General features: G+C 36.9%; 1 long non-coding RNA gene across 1 annotated transcript in view; it reads left to right on the forward strand.

Moving 5' to 3' along the window:
* The window catches only part of LOC308255016, a 417,404-nt gene extending 398,781 nt beyond the window's left edge, over positions 1-18,623 (forward strand). The window contains exon 4 of the long non-coding RNA XR_013961288.1: positions 16,552-18,623. This is a non-coding gene — a long non-coding RNA (uncharacterized lncRNA). The remainder of the gene's footprint in view (positions 1-16,551) is intronic.
* Positions 18,624-19,473: the final 850 nt, after the last annotated feature.

Consider the following 19,473-nt stretch of genomic DNA (forward strand, 5'->3'; position numbering starts at 1 on the left):
CACTGGCTCCTAACCGCTCACCTGCCAGCCTGATCGCCCCTAACTGTCTTTGCCTACCTGATTGCCCCTAACTGCCCTCCCCTGCTGGCCTGATCTCACCCCCAACTGCCCTCCCCTGCCGGCTTGATCTCACCCCCAATGGCCCTCCCCTGCTGGCCTGATTGCCCCTAATTGCCTCTGCTTTGGCCCCCACCACCATGGATTTGTCCAGAAGGAAGTCGGATGTCCGGAAGATGGCTGGTCAACCTGGTCTAATTAGAATATTACCCTTTTTTTAGTATAGCTAGATTATATAGGATAGGATTGTTTAAATGAGGGGGAAAAGCCTTTTTCAGCAGGAGGCCTATCTCTGGGCCTAATCAGAAAGGCAGGGCTGATCAGCAGCTGCCTCAGGCTGCTGGCAAGTGGGCTGAACTGCTGACCTCTTGGAGAGAGAGAGAGGCTCGGCTGCTGGCTGATTAGCCCTTGCCTCTCTCTCTCTCTCCAAGAGGTCAGCAGTTCAGCTCATTCTCCAGTCTCCACCCACCCGAGCCTGCTGTGTGTGCAGCCTGGCGTTTGGTCATCCCTTCGGTCATTTTGGACATTACAGATCCTGGATCTTCATATATATATATATATATATATATATATATATATATATATATAGATAGATAGATAGATAGATATTTTAGATTCTTACATGGAAACCAACCATGGAGAAGCAGTGATCCTGTCTTTGTACTCCTCTCAGCTCACTTCACTCATTGGCTTTATTTTTAAATATAATTTTATTGATTTCAAAGATGATGGAAGAGAGATAGAAACATCAATGATGAGAGAGAATCATTGATTATCTGCCTCCTGCATGTCCCACACTGGGGATTGAGCCCACAACCCGGGCATGTGCCCTGACCCGGAATTGAATGCTGGTTCATAGGTTGAAGCTCAACAATTGAGCCATGCCAGCCAAGCCACTCATTGTCTTTAAATTTGCAGTCCCTATAGAGTGCTTAGTACCTGAAGGAAAAGGCCTTGGGAAATGCATGGCCTCTAAAAAAAGGTGGGAAGTGCTAGAGAGGCAATTATATCTGGAGGGCTTTCCTGGTGCAGAGCAATTAGACCCAATCTGTGTGACTTAGAGCTAAACACAGGGAGATAATTATAGAGAAGAAAATTCCCATTAAATATATAGAATAACTTTCTCATAGTGATCTAAGACTTACTGTATTTTATTCATTTTTGGTTCACCAGTACAGAGAAGCGTTTCTGACACATATTAGCACTCAGTGAATACTTATTGAATAAATTAAGTAAAACAGGTGTAAGTGGCGAATTCCATTCCAGGAACTACTAGAATGTACTAGTAAGCTCTTTTTTTTTTTCTTTATTGATTAATGTATTACATATGTGTCCTTATCTCCCCATTGCCCCCCCCCCCACCCACTCATGCCCTCACCCCCCTGGTGTCTTTGTCCATTGGTTAGGCTTATATGCATGCATACAAGTCCTTTGGTTGATCTCTCCCGCTTAACCCCACCCTCCCCAAAGATCTTTGATCATTTAGTTTACATGTGAATCCAGTTACCTACATCTGTTCAGCCACATGGTTGATGCTCATGAAATATTTGCAGCTTCCATAATTGGAGGTGTATTCAAGGGTACATTAATGGTCTATTTGTCAGTGCTATAAGAAAAATCAATTAGCTATACAATTGGAGTGTCATGAAATAAGGGGAATATTGAATTCAATGGCAGTTAAAGTCACGTCCAATCTTGAGAGTCTATCAGAAAAGTGACATGGAATGAGATTATATATTTTATATAAAATATTAAAATTAATAAAAGTAAAATGTGTAAGTGTAGCAATGAAACCAAAATGTGGATGTTTGAGTCTGAGTTCATTGTCTCTCAAAATTGAAGAATGAAGTGGCAAACAGAAATGGTTAGTGGAATCAAAGTTTGTTGCGTGAAGCCAGTCCTGGAAATGGTGCAGCTGGGGTTTCAGGAGCAGGCCAGGGTCCAGAGCTTCCTTTCCATGTTACAGTCGGGAGTAGTTTAGCATCCAAGCTAATTAAAGTCTGTTAGTCCGTGTGTGGAGGCCCACATAGCCATACGCCATGTGGATGCAGTGGAACCCATCTCCTGCCATAGGAGTGTCCAGTGCACTGGGGAGAGAAAGAGGAAATGTGTACTTTTTATATATTTATATGCTTGTTAGTTCCTGATTGATCCTTCAAATAATTTTGCCTTAGTAACATCCCTGGGATTGGTTTTTATCCCTTACTGTCTTGTGATTGTGATATGCAAGATGCCTGTCTTAGCAATATTCATACATTTTAAAGTTCATGCCTCTGGAGCACGCCCTTCCTTCCCCACCCAGTTGGAGGTGCCTTTGTGACTCCACCTAGTTGGGTTCCCACTTCTATTCCCCTGTCCCCATGGTCCCAGTTCCTGGTCACCTAACTCCCTTTGATCTCCTCAGTAACAAACCTGAGAGGTGAAGCATTTGGACAATTACGTATTTCTGATATGGACAAGGAGATTATTTTTTAATTGCAATAGCCATTTGCTTAGGATTTTTCTGATCCTTGACTATATCTTATATTCATATTGATGTCTGTGCTTATTGTGCTTTTCAGCTGTCTTGTGCCAGCTTAGAAATGCTTAATTATTCTTATATGATAAAAATTCATTTTTATCCTCTGATATTTTTAATCTATCTTATTTATATTATCTTGAGGTTTGGAGTGATTTGTTATTCTATCCTTCAAGAAAACCAGTGATAAGAAATCAAACCACTGGGAACTGATTTCAATTTTCATTGTTTAGGGTGGTTAATGAAGGTGATAATGCTGAAAAAGAATTGTATAACTAACCTAGAAAATAATATTTAGAGGCCAAAATGTGGCAAAGGAACACAAATATCTAGTTTTTAAATTATTGTTGTAAAAATTCTATGCACCTTTTGTTATGAAGTGCTAGCAATTTTAGTATTCTCAAAATCAAGAAAAAGGAGAAATTACTTTATAACCTTGAAGAAGAGTTTAAAGCTCTGATTTTGAATGCCTGGGATGAATGTATTTAGAATGTCTTGAGGGGGTGTATGCTAACTATGAAAAACAATAGCTTATTAAATTTCAGGAAACTTTCAGTTTATTTGAGGGGGATATGGTAAATTGATTTTGCTAAATGTTATTTATAAGTGATAACATTTTCTTCTGAGTTTTTAGCTTCAGGACAAAGAAAGAAAAGCGGCACCTTATTGTTTAAAGGTTAGTGTATACTTAGTAGTAGGATTATATCTATAAATCATTGTTTTTACAGCATAGATAATGAACAACGGAAAAATTTCTGTCAAAGGGTGGCACCACATAACCTTAGAATCCTTCATCATCATCATCATCATCATCATCATCATGTATTAAATGTACACAGCTATTATTGCTGAGGAATACTTAGTAATTTATGAATTTGTGTAGGGGGGTTGTTTGTTATGTTTTGTTTTATTTTTGACAGTTTGGGTATAGCCTGTCTCAGTGTAGTCTTCTTTGAGTTTAAGTTACCTGGGGGTACTTTTTGTTCTTGGATTTGAATGTTCCTTTCCTTCCTCAGAATTGGGAAGATTTTAGCAATTGTTTCTTCAGATATGTTCTCTGTTCCTTTTTTCTCTTGCTTTTCTTTCTGGGACTCCCCTAATGCATATTCTAGTCTATTTTGTGATATTCCATAAGTTTCTTGGGATTTCTTCACTTGTTTTTATATTCTTTTTCTCTTTGTTTCTCTGATGTAGTAATTTCAAATGATCTGTCTTTGAGTTAGCAGATTCTTCTGTTTGATTATGTCCATTATTAAATCCCTCTAGTAAATATTTCAATTCAGTTCTTCAGTTCCCAGAATTTGTTTTAATCTTTTTTATAGTATTTATATCTTTGTTGATACTCTTATTTTGTTTACATATCATTTTTTCTGATTTTATTTATTTGTCTATCTGTGTTCTCTTGTAGCACATTGAGCTTCTTTAAGACAATTATTTTTATTATTATTTTTTGGCCAGGTCATTCAAAGACCTTCCTCCCTCCCTCCCTCCCTCTCTTCCTCCCTCCCTCCCTCCCTCTCTTCCTTCCTTCCTTCCTTCCTTCCTTCCTTCCTTCCTTCCTTCCTTCCTTCCTTCCTTCCTTCCTTCCTTTCTTCCTTTGTTTCTTAAAATTCACTGGAATATATGTTTATTGATATTAGAGAGAGGAAGGGAGAGAGAAAAAGGAGGGGGAAACATCAATCAGTTGCCTCCTGTATGTGTGCTCTGACCAGGGATTGAACCTGCAACCTAGGTATGTACTCTGACCAGGAATTGAAATTGCAACCTCTTGGTGAATGGGATGATGCTCCAACCAACTGAGCCACCCTAACAGGGCCGGAGATCTTAATTTCTTTAATGTCAATTTCTGGAAATCTATTTTGTTCGTTTGAATGGGTCTTTTACCTTGTTTCTTCATGTGCCTTATTTTTTTTTCCTTCTGGGATTTGTACATTTGAAAACAACAACTATTTCTGCTAGTCTTCATCAGCAGGCTTTGTAAAAGTAAGAACCTTCATCAGCCAGCATAGCTAGAAATTCTGGGGGACCTCTCAATCCTTTTCTGGGGATGCATCTTCTCTGGACTTGTGCTTATAATTTCTCAATTAATGGGGTTCACGAATTTCTTTTACAGGAGTTAATAATCTCTTGCTTTTTCTGGTGTTTGTCTACAGTTCTGCAGGTTCTCTAGCACTCTGAGCTCTCTTTTGTTCTCAGAGGCCCCTATACATCCAAAACAGTCTGGTTTCCCAGCAGTGCTTGAGTCAGGTGAGGTAGAAACCAGTCTCTTGGGATACCCTGAAAATATGAGATATTGGATATACATTCCACTTTTCTCTTTCCCTCCCCAAAGAAAATCCATGAATTGGACTTTTAATCCCATTTTCGTCAAGCTGTGCTCTCTTGGGAAAATGACTATCATGGTTGAGATGAATGGCTTTTCTTACTCATTTCAATGTGGCTCTTCTTGGCTTTGAGCTTGCTTGGAATACTGCAACTTGACTGATTTTTGGAGTTCTCATACAGCCTTTTGGGACTGTTTATTTCTGTTAAGTTTGTGTTTCTGTGGGGTTATGCAATCTGGAGCTTCTATTTCACCATCTTGCTGACATCACTCTATGGTTTACTTTTTAAATATTTATTATTTTGTGGTATTTTTATTCCATCTCACCTGGTCTACTTTCCTCAACACTTATGTAATTTTTCTTCCCTATTTGTTGATAGTATTTCCTTTAATACATATTAGATTCTTATACAAGAAATATTTAGCTCAGCCGGTGTTTTGCAGTGGTTGAGCATCGACTTATGAACCAAGAGGTTTGATTCTCAGGGCTCATGCTAGGGTTGCTGGCTCAGTCCTTGGTAGGGGGCCTGCAGGAGGCAGCTGATTGATGTGTCTCTATCATTGATGTTTCTCTCTCCCTCTCCCTTCTTTTCTTTCTAAAATATCAATAAAAACATATTTTTAAAAAAAGAAATATTTAAAGGACCCTTTATTGTTCTACTGATCTCTGTGTTGATTATTTTCAAGTACCATACTGTTTTGTTATTGTAGTTTTAGAGTACAACTAGAGGCCCAGTGCATGAATTCGTGCACAAGTGGGGTCCCTCAGGGTGGCCTGCAGAGATCGGGTCCCAGCTCATGCCCCCAGCCTCGCAGCCCCAGCTTGCGCCCCCAGCCTCGCAGCCCCTCCTGGCACCCCGCCTTGGCTTGGCACTGCCGCCTCACCTGCTCCACCATCCTGCCTGCAGGGTGATCAATCTAGGCCAGGCCCCTCCCCTCCCCCCCCCCCCCCGCCTCCCTCAGTGCCTGGGAGCTGGATGGCAGCCCTGCCCCCGCCGCCACCGCCCTCTGCAGGGTGATTGATTGGTGTGATCGGACCCCTGCTCACACTCGCCTTCACCTGGCACCGCCTGCTCACCTGCTCCACCATCCCACCGTGGTTCACTCTTGTCTGGGCCCATCAGGGCCAGCAGCACCTCTACTGCTACCTGTTGTCAGCACCACATCTCCAACACCCACCATGTTCCGTGCCGCCCCCTGGTGGTCAGCACATGTCATAGTGAGTGATCAAATTCCCCGGGTTCCTGGTTGAATGACCACCCGAGGGGACAATTTGTATATTAGGCTTTTATTATATAGGATTTTATATGAATATGGCACAACCATCCTCATATTATTCATTTTTTAAAAGTTTTATTCTCATTTATATTTTTCCTTGTAGTTAAAGGCCTCTCTGTTACCATCAAAAAGGGAAAAAATGAGGGTTTTTGTTTTTGTAATAATATTAAACATAAAAATAATTGCAATATCAGCTTGCTTATGTGAATTTTGGGAAATTCATGTAGTTCTCCTAATACAGGTTCCATCCATGTCTTTTAAAGCTTACTCATAAATGTATTTTTTATAAATTAGACGTTTTTCCTTGTAGTTTTAACCACCAGTGTTTGATTTTTATAAAGGAAAGTCTTTTGCATATTTTAACTTATAACTGGACAAACTCAATTATTTTTTCTTCAAATATTTTTCAGTTGATTTTTTTTGTTTCTTACATTAAACAAGGTTTTAATCAAATAACAATTTCTTTATCTTTTTCATAATTTTGTGCCTCTTATTTCTATCTCCCACATTACTAAATTGGCCAGTAGTCCTTAAAAAGTGGGGGCAATGCTGCATTTGGGTTCAAATTATGATCTGTGGTGTCAGGTAAACCTAGTCTGCATACCTTGCTTTACCACTTACTAAGTGTCATTGTAATCTCCTTATAGTGGGAGTTAAGTGCCAAACTGACCTCCCTAAGCCTCACTTTCCAAATCTGTAAAATGAAGATAACAGTTCTTCATGAGAAATAAATAGCTACTTATACAGCACATGTAATACAACAAATATTATTGATGATGCTGAATAAAGGAGTGATGAGGAGCATTCTTATGTTATTGCTTATTTTAATAAGAATAAACATTATGTTTCATTATTGACTATAACATTGAATTTAGACTTAATAATAATATTCTTTTTAAAAAATATTTTTATTGATTTTTTACAGAGAGGAAGGGAGAGGGAGGGATAAAGAGTTAGAAACATCGATAAGAGAGAGAAACATTGATCAGCTGCCTCCTGCACACTCCCCACTGGGTATGTGCCCGCAACCAAGGTACATGCCCTTGATCAGAATCGAACCTGGGATCCTTGAGTCCACAGGCCCATGCTCTATCCACTGAGCCAAACTGGTTAGGGCAATAATAATATTCTTTGATCCAAAGTTTGTTTATCAATTAAATACTGTATGGTTATCTGAACATCAAAGCCAAGAGCAAAGTCATAATTTCTAGCTCCCTCTAGGGAAAAAGAGAATTTATCATTACTTTCCTCTCAGTTAGTTTGTTCTAGAATTACAGACCTAGTTTATTATTATAAATATACATTCTCTTAAATTATGGGCTTAGCTTTTGCTTTTATGTTTATAAATATATTTTGATTGATGCTGGTATTTAAATAAAACTAGAAAATGAAGATCATAGATCTTTGTATTTCCCCTAATGTTGTGGTTTGGCACCTAATTAGTCAAGAGAGAGATTTTTTCAAAACACAGAGAATAAGCCAGCTGTTTTAACCCACTCTTCTAGAAAAACGTGATTTTTAGGGTCAAGCAAACAATGGAAGCTCCTATTTTTTTAACAGTCATGATTCCATTACTATATATCATTGTGAAATAAATAATTGATAGAAGTCATGTTTTTCCTTAAATCATCTTTCCTTTCTTTGCTAATAAAATAGAAACTACTTCATTTTTCAAGGCCACTCAGGAAAGCAACAATAATATTTATAGAAAATTAGTTGAATCCTACAGTTTCAGACAAACCTTCTTGATGAGAATGTATAGTAGAATATTACTAAATGAGAACTTTTTCTATTTCCTTTATGAACTTTTTAGCAGTTTTGCTGAGTAAATTATAGGAAATGGCTTTAGAGAAACTTCAGTGATTTCTGTCTCTTCTAATCAGTTTGAAATCAGAGCCTATATTGGGATTAAGTTCTGTGGATATTTGAGAGCTATCTGCTATCTTTTTGTTAACCTAGAGTGGAAATTTTCATTTTCATTTGGAATTCATTTTTGCAAGAGTGCCTTCTCTATATCATATACAAATATCAATTTGAAAATGGACTGTGTTAATTCAGTACAATGTCCATTTCAATATGAAAAGAATTTAGGTATTTATTTTTATTGCCTTGATTAGTGAGTTTCCTCAGATTATTTAGGCAACCTTAGCATTGGATTTTAATACAAAACACATATAATGAGTAATGAGATATGGGGAAAATCATTTGGCATAAGGCTTAGAAAATCTTAAGGCAGATTTTCAATTACTGCTTTAGTGTATTGTGAACAATTTCACAGAAACATAAAATAATAATACAGAGACAATGTCTACTGTTGAAATCTAGTACTTTTGGATTGTGTTATTTCAATTCTTTGCAATAGCAACCTATTAAATTATATGCTATACCTTAAAAAGTTAGTTTAGTTATCAGAAATTGTCTTTTTTATACTATATATGTCTTCTTTTTCCTATATACTGAAAGGAAAAAATTACTTTTTCAAAGGATAATTTTACAGAAAACTAATTACACAGGAAAAAGGAATTACACAGGAAAAACCTATCCTCAGCTCAATCTGTCCTCTTCTTGAAAACCAATGCAACTTCTTAACATGCTAACTTCTACAGTGTTCTGCATAGCATATGTACTCTGAAAGCATTGAGTGCTTGAAATAATTTATTTTTATTAAGAAAAGTTAGGTGAAATTATATTTGAAACAAAACATGGGGATAGACCAAAGCTATTTGAGTGGCTGAAGTCATGGAATTTAAAAACAAATTCTTATTAACTGATGTAGCCTCTACCCAACTTATATTAATATTTACAAATACCACATTATAAGTAATACCAATACCTAATAATATTACCCCATTTCCCAGTTTCTTGTTGTTGAAGAAAGGGAGTCATTTGTCTATTTTCTTCATTCATTTCTACAATAAGGGTTATTTTGCATGTTTTATCCCAGGCACTGGCTGAGTGTCAGAGGTAGAAGCGTTGTTATGGCACACTCCCATGCTTGCAAATGTGTTCTAGCTAACAAAGAGAACAGATATATAAACAAATCATTTCACTACAAATCACTTCTCAACACAAGGCCTAAGGCTGCCTGGTGGTTATAAATAAAAAGGCAGAAGTGATTTGTATTCATTGTCTTGTATAACATTTTTGACATGAGTGTTTGTTGAAGGAGGTCCTCAAGAAAACATGATTGCCAGTTGACCCTCAAGCTGGGCCCAGGGTATGGGAGGCTCCACACCCTCCTCCTCTGTCCTTGGAATCTAAGTTCTGCCCACCTTTCCAACAGTGGGAGCCATTTGCAAGGATGCAACCCTGAGAAAGCAATCTGTTGTTGAGATCATCAGGATGGTATATGTGACTGAACCCAGTTACACCCAATTAAGATTTTGGTGGGCAGGTACAGAGATCTACTCATGTGTGGCTGCCCAACACAATCCTTCTATGTAAATTTTCTTGATTGTTAAACCTGCCACCTACCAATCTGGAGCGGCTTGCCTCTTTCTTTGGTTTCTTCTTGTCCTGCATTTATGGAGGTAGTTTCAGATTTCACCCTGGAAGCTCTGGAGGCTTTGAATCAGCAGAGTGTATACAATGAGAAGAGAAATGGAGGATTACATCTTGAAGAATGTCTAGATTTAAGAGAAAATTAACAGAGGATTTAGCAATGAGACTAAACAGAACTGATTGGTGAAGTATGCAGGAAACAAAAAGAAATGCCTGATTTATAAGGTAATCATACATCTTAATTTGCTTGAGACAGTTCAGTTTCTTTTTTTATTGACATCACTTCTGGCTAGCATCATCTTTCTCCCACAAAAGTGTTCAGCCTACTATGTCCTCCTAAGAGCCCTATGTCCTCTTACAGCTCTTTTCACACACTGATGATTATTTTTCTCAAACGGACTACAAATACTTACGAGAAAGGCAGTGCATAATTCATTTGAACTCAAAGAATAGAGATGTGACTATGTATGTAATATAGCACTAGCTGCAACAAAGAAACCCCAAAATTTAGTGGTTTATGATAATTGAAAATTATTTATGGCTCATGTAGCCCAAATTGTTTTGTCTATTTTTTAATGCTCACCTGAGGATATGTTTTTATTGATTTTAGAGAGAAAAAGGGAAAAAGAGAGAGAGAGAAAAAAACATCGATGTGAGAGAGAAACATTGATTGGTTGCTCCCAGACACACCCTGAGTCCCCAGTCAGGGCTCGAAACTGCAATCTTTTTGGTGTATGGGATGATGCTCTAACCAATTGAGCAACCCAGTCAATTTTCTCTCTAAATGCCAATGTATATACATTTTAAGACAATTCCTCTATAGAAAATTTCATTTTTATATACACATATGAAATAAATATCAACACATGTGAGATTATTACCAACCACAGCAATTTATTAACACCAGTTGTAGGTATGTTCTGGCACTCAAGGCCTTATTAAGTGGTTTGTTAATGACTTTGGGAGAATAAAAAAGAGAATAAAGGGATTCATTAAATACCTTACATACAAACTGAAATAAACAAAAAGAAAAATAACAACGATAATAATGATAATAACATATGTAATGCTCATTCATTTTAACTGTCAGTTATTGTGGAATTACTTCGTTTAGGTATATCTTTTAGAGAGGTATTTGTCCTAGTAGTGAAAAGAATGACATTAAAGTTATTTTTCTGTCAACTTCTTCAAATAATTAGGTTAATTATTAAAGCAAATTTATATTTTATTACAAGTTAACAGGTTTGTATTAAACTCATTCAAATATTTTTTCTCATTTCATATTGCATATCTTGAAACTGAATTAGAGATATTTCTGAGTCCCATCGATAGCAAGTTGAATGTTGTTCCATTTTATTAGTATTGTTTTTATTTTACTTTTTAATCTAAAAATAATCCACTTTCTCTTTTCATTTAATAGAGGATATAGAAAATAGTAATAAGCAAAATATGAAAATTATTTATTATTGTCCAGAGAAAGTCATGTTAGAGAATTGGAATGTCATCCCAGAATTTTTCTATGAATATAATATGTTAGTTTTTTGTTTTGTTTCCTTTTATAAAAATGAGATCACTTTGTAATCTGTTTTTTTCACTCAACATTATATCATGAACATAATCACATATTCTTATGCATTATTTTAATGACCTCATCGTATTTCATAATATGATGTATTAAAATTCATTAAGCAAATCCTTCAATACAACAAATAGATTACATTCAGTTATTCATTATTTCAAATAAGCTGCAATGAACATCTTTGTGGTTGAATCTTTGTCAGGCAATCTTATTGGACTATGTCTAAAATGTCAAAACCATTAGTTCCCAAATTTTAGTATGCATCAGAATTATCCTGGTGACTTATTCACACTCCCAAGCCCTAATAATAGAGATTCTGATTAGGCAGATCTGGAATACAGCTTGGGGGTCTGACTTTTAGCAAGCACCTTCTGTGATTCTCATGCATGGGGTTTAAGCATCACATTTTGAGAAACAATGCCCTTTGATATATTATAGATATTATCTTTTCCCTCAACTTATTGCAAAAATGCCATTTTCCAGCAATAAAACAAGGTACATATTGCCTTGGTGTTCAGTTTTACATTTCTTTCCATAGAAAGGCTATTTAACATCCTGCCTTGTACCTGCTAAAGTTGTTCTATTCATTTTTGAAATATAATTGGTACATATTGATCCGGAATTTTTTAAAAGCCACTTGTTTTACTGTTTTTTAATAGAAACATTAGGATACAGACACCTACTGCTTCATCATTTTTATAATCCAGATAAAGAATACTACACTTTGTTTTTAATTGAGGTTTTCTGTCAAAAAAAGTTACTTTTTGAGGTGGTTTATCTAAAAGAGAAGGTCAAAATGTTGTCTTTTATTAGGTAACCTAGGCTATATAAAGCATTTCTGCAGTTGCAATGCTATCACCAGAGTGAGCAGCTAACTACTTATAGAAAAACTAGAGGCCCGATGCTCGAAATTCATGGAGAGTAGGCCTTCCTTCCTCCAGCTGCCGGCACCGGCTACCGGCTTCCCTCTGGCACCCAGGACCCAGGCTTCCCTCGCAGCCATGGCTTCGTCCAGAAGGACGTCCGGAAGGACGCCCAGTCTAATAAGCATATTACACTTTTATTATTATAGATGTTAACTTTGGTCATCTACATTCAATGCTCAGCTCTGCTAGACTCAACTTTTGTTCTTCTTTTTCATGTTTACCCTGAAGAAGGGCATCTATGCCCTTAAGTCATTAACTTCTCTGGAGAAATATGGGAAGTCAGTTATGACCTGATAGTAATCCAAGAGTGTGGGTTCAGTTTGCAGTTCTGTCCTTAAATGAATACACTAAGCTTCACACACAGAGGCTCACTTTCTCAATCTAAAAGTTAAGAATGTCACATGTGTACATTTTCTCTTTATTGTCTGTATTTTCCAGGTCACATAACATTAATTTTGCCATTGGCTATTGTAAAAAATCAGAGTATTTCAGAACTGGAACTGGTTTTAAGGTTTATTTTTGTACAACCTCTTGATTTTATGTCTAAGGAAATTAAAACCCAGAAAGGTTAAATGACTTTTTAACACCACCTAAGTAATTAGTAGTAGAGTTGGGCCTTGAATATTTAGCTCCTGATTCAATTAATTCTATATAATAAAAGCTAATATGCAAATTGACTGAACGGTGCTACAACTGGTCGCTATGACATGCACTGACCACCCGGGGGCAGACGCTTAATGCAGGAGCTGCCCCCGGGTGGTCAGTGTGCTCCCACATGGGGAGCACCACTCAGCCAGAAGCCAGGCTCATGGCTGGCAAGCACAGTGGAGGTGGCGGGAGCTGCTCCTCCCTCCGTGGTAGCATTATGATGTCCAACTGACTGGGGAGCAGGCCTAAGCCATTAGTCGGACATCCCCCAAGTGCTCCTGGACTGCAAGAAGGCATAGGCCAGGCTGAGGGATGCCCCCCTCCCACAAGTGAGCACAAATTTTGTGCACCGGGCCTCTAGTAAAGATTATAATTAATTTCCAATGTTGATGTAGCACTGTCCTGATCTCAGTTCTGCTATCTTTTAAAATGAAAATGTAAGGCTTATTGAGTTATGATTGATTAGTTATCCATACCCTGCCAGGGACTATACTTGTTAGAGGTAGTATAGCATGATGGTTTTTAGCTTCAGCTTTAGCTCAAGCTGAGTTTTGATTTGAGATCTCAACTTATTATTGATCAACCATCCTATTTTGCTCAGGACTGGGTTGCTTTCCCAGATATGGGACTTCCAGTGCAAAGATCAGAAAGTCCCAGGCAACCTGAAAATTTTGGTCACTTTACTAACCATGTGGCTGTGTGACCAAGACTTGCTATTATATTTTACTAGAGGCCCAGTGCATGAAATTTGTGCATGGGGTGGGGGGCCCTCAGCCCAGCCTTTACCCTCTCGCTATCCGGGACCCCTAAACCGGCAGTCAGACATCCCTCTTGCAATCCGGGACCAATGGCTCCTAACTGCTAGCCTGCTTGCCTGCCTAATCACCCCTAACCGCCTCTGCCTTGGCCCCCGCCACGACGGTTTCGTTTGGAAGGATGCCTGGAATGACATCCAGAAGGTCGTTCAGCTGTCTGGTCTAATTAGCATATTTCGCTTTTATTATTATAGATAGGTCTGTTTCTTTATGTGTAAAATTGGAAAAGTAATAGGACCTAACTCAGAGGATTTCAGTGAAATTTAAATGAGATGGAATGTGTAAAGCACAGCACCATTTAATAAGGATTCAATAAATGTATCCATTATTATTATTTAAAATTTGTTCCAGTTTTATTGATGTATAATTGACATACAGCCGTGTATGTTTAAGGTGTATCAACATAATGATTTGACTTACAAATATTTAAATTAAAATATTTTTTATTCAAATATATAAAATTAAAAAAATACTCTTTCCTTGTGATAAGAACAGTTAGTTTACTTTCTTAACTTTTATTTTTATTTTTTTAAATATTTTTATTGATTTTAGAGAGGAAGGGAGAGGGATAGAGAGATAGAAACATCAATGATGAGAATCATTGATCAGCAGCCTCCTGCTTGCTCCCTACTGGGGACCAAGCCCGCAACCCAGGCATGTGCCCTTGGCTGGAATCGAACCTGGGACCCTTCAGTCCGCAGGCCAATGCTCTATCCACTGAGCAAAACCGGCTAGGGCTTAACAACTTTTATATATACCATACATCAATGTTAATTATAGTTATCATGTTGTATATTACATCCTTCTACTGCTTATTTATCTTATAATTGGAAGTTTGTAACTTTTGACCACCTTCACCAAATCACCCCTCCTGCCATCCCCACTTCTGGTAACCACAAATCTGATCTCTTTTTTGTGTGTGAGTTTTTATTTTCAGCGCATGAAATTTCTGCACAGGTAGGGTCCCTAGTAGCTGCCGGCTGCTAGCCGGGGCCTCCCTTTCCCAGCTGCCAGGGCCTTCCTTTATTCCGTACTTCCCCCTGGTGGTCAGCACACATCATAGTGATCAATCAAACTCCCAGTTGGTCGAACTCCCGAGGGGACACTTTGCATATTAGGCTTTTATATATATAGATTTTCAGTCGGTATATAAGTGAGATCACACAGAATTTGTTTTTCTCTGTCTGGCTTATTTCACTTAGCATAATTCCCTCAAGGTCTATCCCTATTGTCACAATGGAAGGATTTCCTCACTTTTTAAGCCATTATTCTTGTCATTATTAATGTTGTTTTACAAAGCAAGTAGATTCCTCAAAACACAGGTTCTCAGAATCTAGGTCTTTATGTTTAGCATTTGAAATAAATGAACTTGGTTTTTAGCTTTGACCTATCCTTTATCTTCTGGGTGCCTTCCTTTATCCATAAAATTATACAATAAAATCCAAGACTAAAGATTCCACTATAGCATATCCTTTCACATTTTTCAATATATAAATCAGAAAAAAATTTTCTTTTTTAAAAGCAGTATGGATAAATGAACTAGCCAAGACAGCATAGTGCTACAAAATGATAAAGGGAATTAGCCTGAATAATAATAATAATAATAATAATAATAATAAATAGTTATTATTTTGTTGAGTGAAAGCTGTGCCAAATTTTGGTGCTTCAAATACCTTATAGTTCTGCTCCACACAATGAATCTGAGAAGTATATATTATTATCCTTAGTGTTCAGATGTGATACCAACCTCAGTGAGCCTAAGTTACTTGCCAAAAGGTAATAATATAAAAAGCAGTGCTGCAAAGATTCTAAACTAGATCTGAACTCTACAAAATCACTACATTTAGGGAAAAGTACTTTGCCTCCCCGGGCTAGTATCTTCACCTGTAAAACTAAAAAGGAAAGTAATTTCCATTTATGATTGCTTATCATACTGCATGCAGGTAATGAGCTATGCACATTACATGCATGATCTCATTTCATTCTTGTGGGTAAATATTATTCCCATTTTTATAATAAAGAAACAGAAAACTTGGAGAGATTAAGAACACTCTAAGCACACTCTAGCAAAGTGGTAATGCAAGGATTCTAAAAGTCAGCATGTTATCTGATAACATTTGGTGACTTAATCATTCTGAGTATATGGATGTAATAAATGTTACTAGAGTAGACTTTCCAATCACTTGGAAATAATTATTGCTCAGGTAGCAGTAAATGTTTTTCAACTAGAATCAAATTATCAAAATTTCTACTTTATTCTAAACTTCATTTGCCTTGACATGAGGATAACTTGGTTTCAAATTTGAAAAATTTAGCTGTGATTTAAATAATGGTCTACTGGGTCCTCAGATAGTATTTTCATGTTCTTTTTAAAAATTCTCCTCACAAAATCTTATTGTAAACATTTGCAAAGAATATTTAAGTAACATGAGACATGTGAAAATATGTGTTACAAATATGGTCCTAAGTATGAATAAAAAAATAGGACTCATTTTCTTCCTCTCTCTTCATAGACATGTATGTATGGGCATGTTATGTCAAGAATATATATTACAGTGAATTTTTTGCAATTGATTTCATGGAAGGTAGAGAATATTTTTATTCTCTATTTTATAGAACTTATGCACAAAGCTTATATAATCTAATATTATTACAGAGGTCAGTTAACTGCAACAACTGACCCACTCTAAACAAATTTACTACTTTTAAAATAAATCTAGATTTCAGTTACTAGTTCTAACCTTTTCACCAAATATTGTTCTGTTAATGTCATTGCCTTCTTTTTAGCATTTTTTTAATGTATATGTTTCCTTCCACTTCTTTCTCCAAAAGTATAAAGCCATCACGTAATGATAACTAACAGGACTTTTGTTGGTTACATATACTTTCTTGGACTTTTGCCTTAGGCCTCTGAGGAAACGCTGCATTCCTGTAATGAAGAGGAAGACCCTTTGCGAGGCATGGAACCCTATCTTGTACGGAGACTCTCGTGCCGCAATGTTCAGCTTCCCCCTCTTGCCTTCAGACAGTTGGAACAAGCTGACTTAAAAAGTGAATCAGAGAACCTTCAAAGACCGACCAGCCTTCCCCTGAAGATTCTGCCTCTGATTGCTATCACTTCTGCAGACTCTAGTGGGTGAGTGCCCTTGGGCGACATTTCCCCATTTTATTTTTTGGATGTTGATTGCTTTTTGTGGTCTTTTGAGACTTTGTGGCTCATTGCTTGACTTGTGTGGGAAGACAATGTGGTTTCTAGAGCCAAAGGAAAGAAGGGCGACTTCTCTCAGGTAAAGTCACTATCTCTGCAGGAATAGATGTTTTAGTTAAAATGTTTTATGAGGAGAAGAAAGATATTGGTGAAGGATAATAAGCATCTGGAAAAGAGGACTTGGACTTACAAAATTAATATTGGTCATATATAATTTAATAGAAAATTCTTAACAAATAGAACTCATGGACAAATTACCACAAAGGCGTACAATATCTGGAAACAGTAGGCAACATTCATTGATACAAAGCAAATTTAGAATCAAGAGTAGATTGTACTGTTATTAGAATTAACCTAGTAATTTGGCCTTTGACATTTTGAGGTATTGCTTATTAGAATACTGTTTCAGTTTCCAGCATACAGCGGTCGTATTTGGCATTAGCATATATAGAAGAATCACACACAGTTATGTCGTCACCATATGTATTTCCTACTTTGCAGAGTATTTGTGTTTTTATTCTTTTGTTTCTCTTTACCAATGAGGTTTTACTCATTAATAGCAATGTCACCAGGTGAACAACTGTGAAAGAAACTGAGGATAGTGGGCACATACATTATTTGTTCTTTTGGCCAAAGAACATTTGCATTTTTAAGAAGCTTGGATAGAAAAGAAAGAAGAGGAAGCCAGTAGACCATACTTGGACAGACTCTTGAACATTTGCTAAGACTATAAAAACAAAATAACTTATATGTTGTAAATTCATTCCCTGCCAAGTTCAAGGCATGTCTAGAGAAGGTACCTTTAGGATTTTCCTAAAAGTTGTTAGAAAAATTGTGATCAGAAGAAATTTGGCCAGTAACTGTCTTTTAAGATATAGAATTTAGCTCTTTGAATTGTTACAGACCGGTTCAAAGGACCTATGTTATTCAAAGGTATAAGGAAATTACTACTAGATAAATAAAAAGACAGCAAATTCTTACTTTGAAGCAATTGAAAGAAAAAATAAATATTTAGGTTTGTTTTTTGTGCATTTTTTTGTTTGTTTTAATGAACCATGAATACAAAGAAGAGTGTCAGACTTGCTAAAACGGTGGGAATTTTCTATGGAAGCTTGACCTGAATGTTCTTTGAAAAATAGTCTAAAAAAACTGATTTCCCCTCTCTTGAGATCAACACCACTGCCATTCATCTGTGTGGAGGGCAGGATTCAGAGATACCAGGTGTATCAGGAGTGGTCAGGACCACTCTGAGGCTCCATGGTTTGCTAGGAGAGCTCCCTGGATCTGGCAACTAGTTGTATTTATTGCTAGGATTTACTATAGCAAAAGACTACATACAAGGTGAAATCTGGAAAGAGAAAGGCACATGGGGCAAAATCTGGAAGAAACCAGACACAAGCTTTCTAGAGCCCCCTCTCCCAATGGAGTCAAAAAGGATGCACTTAATTCCTCTAGTAATCAGTTGTGACAACACATGTGAAATGTGTTCACCAGGGAATCACTCTACCTGGGGAGCCTATTGCAGAATCAGTGCTTACATGAGTTACCTAAAATAGTCAAACATAGAAACAGAGAGTAGAATGGTGGTTGCCAGGGGCTGGGGGTAGGGGAGATAGGGAATTGCTATTCAGTGGGCATATAGTTGCAACTATGCAGGATGAATAAGCTCTAGAGATCTGCTATACAACACTGTGCCTATAGTTAACATTAGTATATCATTCACTTAAGAATTTTCCAAGAGGGTAGACTTCATAACACAGTGAAAACTATAAAAAATACAAAAAAAGAAAAATAGATGGCATATAAGGGTCTACCTTTTAAACAGGCTCTTTTAAAGATAACAGTCTCAGGCCTGATGTTAACTTTTCTGCACAGCAGGTTTAATCTTAGAATCATTACCTTCTTTTCTCTATATTCAAAGAAGAAATTATAACTAAAATAAGTAAAAAAACTAATTTAACCCTGTGATGAATTCAATTAACTTTGGTATATCTTAAAAATGTGATAGCTAAATATGATTTCTCACGTGCCCTTAAAAGAAAATGATGTAGTATATTTACTATATCTCTATGTAACTGGGCAATGTGTATAGTTAAAAATCTCAAGTAAAAGCTAAGCTTATTTAATTAAATTTATTTATTTTTTTAAATTTCTTTATTGATTAAGGTATTATATATGTGTCCTTATTCCCCCATTACCCCCCACCTCCCATTTATGCCCCCACCCCCCAGAACTTATATGCATGCATGTAAGCCTAATCAATGGACACTATTTAATTAAATTTAAATGTGTTGCTGAAAACAAATAAATAGTCTCCAAGAGCCAAGGAACTTAGAGCTTCAGAATTCTCTGTATGATAGTACTTCTGTTAGTTCCAACTTTGTTTCCTTCTTAGTCAAGAATCTAATGATTGCCTGGCTGGTGTTGCTCAGTGGTTGAGCATCAACCCAAGAACCAAGAGGTCGTGGGTTTGATTCCCAGTAAGGGCACATACCCAGGTTGCGAGCTCAATCCAACATCCCCAGTGGGGATGTACAGGAGACAGCCCATCAATGGTTCTCTCTCAACACTGTCTTTATCCTTCTTCCTTCCTCTCTCTCTAAAAATCAATAAAAACATT

The sequence above is a fragment of the Plecotus auritus genome, assembly GCF_963455305.1.
Source record: "Plecotus auritus genome assembly, chromosome: 7".
In the NCBI taxonomy this organism is placed as follows: Eukaryota; Metazoa; Chordata; class Mammalia; order Chiroptera; family Vespertilionidae; genus Plecotus; species Plecotus auritus.